Raw genomic sequence first — 2995 nt, forward strand, 5'->3', positions numbered from 1 at the left:
TTCAAAGTCTGGTTTAGAACACACGCACACACACACGCACACACACACACGCACACATACACACGATATTTCTTTTTAACACTCCTCTCTTGGTCCTGGTGAGGATCTTACAAGGGATAGTCCCTAACACTATCCCTTGTAAGATAATAAACTACCAATCGGAAAAATAGCACCTCATTTCTTAAAGGACTTAACCAAAATTGGGCTTCCCTGGAGTCTGCTTCGCTCTGTCAGACCTGTTATGGCAGGAAATGCACATATGATGAACTTCAAAGTATTGCAGCACCGTGCAACTCTGTGGATTGCTGTTGTTGGGCCCTAAAGAAAAACAGTTTAGGAAATGAGATTTCCCATAGCCCCTTGTAGCCAGACTCTTAGAACGTTCTCCATAAACCATCAAAGGCTCTGTGGGCAAAGGTGCCATGCCTTGTCTGATAGCTCTGGTTCTTAGTACTCCACATGCTGAACTTTCTCGGATCATGAATGAGCACCTATAGGTAGAGTTGTCCACCAAAGACTTAAAAATACGTTGAAATACAAATTAGTGAAAGCCAAGGTATTCAAAGAGATATGTTCACCCGTAAGTAACAAAGAAACCCACCGATTAATGCTGGCTCATTTCAGACAACGAGCTGAAAGAACGCCTGGCACTTTGGAGTAGGGTGTTATAGTAGCAGTGGTAACAAAGCCAGGAAATATATAATTAACATCCACCACTTTTCCAAATACTCAATTCACCGTGTTTTCATGTAAGCTATGTCCCGGGTAATCAGCAGATGGCGCTGTTCCCTGAGGCACAGAGCTTGTCAAAGAAGCCTGTGTCTGAACAGTGGGTTGTGTTTCAGAAGGCGTACAGATAGAGTGTCAGAGGCTATAAATCCCCTTCCCCAAATGCTGAAAAACCCAGATTTATTTGCCATTAAGAATTCACCGGACGATTTTGTTAACGGAAAGATGAAATAGCCTAATAAATCTACGCTGTGGAAAGCTTATCAATTATCTGTGTTAAAACTGGCGTTCTCTTTTGACCTGTTTTTAATATGGTTTCCAAATATAAATTTTGCTTTGCAGCCAGTCTGTTCTTCCAGACAGCCTGGTGTTACTACCAGTGAAAAGGCAAACCAAACTCAATCTCCAAGGGAAGTCTGAGATGCACACACACGTGGAGGAAGACTTTTCATTCAGTACTGATACTTTTTTTGCTAACAGAAGATTAGAGCCCTGAGAATTTTTAACCACCTATTCTAGAATAGGAGGCAGGATATGATCCAATTTTCTAGCAGAAACACTTGGGAAAGTCCTTTAAAGTGACAGATTTCTAAGCCTCACCTCAAACCTGCTGCATCCAAAACACCGGGGATATGACTCTGGAACCCGTATTTTTAAAAACTCTTTTCAAGTTGATTCTGATTCAGCTGGGTCATTATTTGACAATGAGAACTTCTAAACAGTATAACAAGTTTCAGCAACATAATGAAGAATCCTATAACATTTAAAAAAAAAAACTCACAAGAAGCATGGGTAACAGCTTTCAGAGTCTCAAAGGACAGTACTACTTCTTGAAAACTTGCTTTACGAGTATAAATGTTCATGATGAAAAGACATTTATCTAAATAAACTCAAGGAAATTGTTCACCTTCATGAGATAAATCTGTGAATAAGAAGCTATGGTGCCGAATTATTCTTTGCTATGATGTTACTGAGCTTTCCATTCAACACTTATTGATCACCTTCTGTAGGATAGGCATTCTAATAATAAGAACAAGTCCCTATCCTCAAGGAGCATACCTAGGACAGACCAGAGAGGGAAAGATAAACCATATTAAAAACAAGAAACTGTACTGTATACCACATGTAACTGGATGTAAAGAAGAAACTTAATCAGAGGACTGTGAGGGATATAAAAAAGTAATGCATTTTGACAGAATCATTTTAGTCCTTAGCAGAAGTGACATATTTTTAATAAGAAATTATGAGTGGGATGCCATTTGCTAAAAAAAAATAAATAAATAAAAAGAAAGGGGAAAAAAAAAGAAAAGAAAGAAAAAGCTAGTTATTTTGAATGGGCACCTTTCCTGGAAAGATCCATCCAAAATATCTGTTGAACCACTAGAAACTCTATTTAGGCAAGCCCCTCTCAGTGGCATGATCAACTGCCCCATTCTCTCTGACCTTCCAGCCCCTAACCTGCTGTCACACCTGTAAAACTTTCTGAAGAAGTGGGTCAAAGTTCAGACGCCCTAGGCTCTAGAAAGTTGAGAAAGGGGAATTTTAGATTGTAAAAGAGAACGATATGTGTCAAGAGGAAAAATAGTACAAAAAGAGATTAGCAACTGACGAATAGATAAATAAAATGTGGCATATCCATGCAATGGAATATTGTTTTGCAATAAAAAAGAATGAAGTACTCATACATGTTACAACATGGACGAACCTTAAAAACATTATGCTAAGTGAAAGAAGACCACATGTGGAATGATTCCATTTATATAAAATGTCCATACATAATAGATTAAAAAATCTACAGCCATAAGAAGTAGATAGCTACACAGGTCTATGGATGGCGATGGGGTGGAGGAAATTGGGTAGGGGTAAGTCGTAAAGGATATGTGGTTTCTTATGAAAGTGATGAACATGTTCTAACGTGAACTGTGGTGCTGGTTATACAACTCTGTGAACATACTAAAAACCATTGAACTATAGGCTCTAAATGTGTGAATTACATAATTTGTGAATTATGTATTATATAATTTACAAATAGAAAATAAAGGAGATTTGCAAGATAATTTGAAGCCTTATTTTAAAAGATCATAAATGTTAAGCCAAAGACTTTTCACTTTAGAGGCTGAATAGAAGGAGGAGTGGCATATGCAGATGTAAATTTTAGAAAGAACATTTTGGCAGTAGTGTATCACATGAAATAGAGTCAGGGTAGTAGGATAATAGGACACTATCACTATAATGAAGCCCAATGGAACCAAGACTATGATGGTTG

This window comes from Pteropus alecto, unplaced genomic scaffold (assembly GCF_000325575.1).
Source record: "Pteropus alecto unplaced genomic scaffold, ASM32557v1 scaffold45, whole genome shotgun sequence".
Lineage (NCBI taxonomy): Eukaryota > Metazoa > Chordata > Mammalia > Chiroptera > Pteropodidae > Pteropus > Pteropus alecto.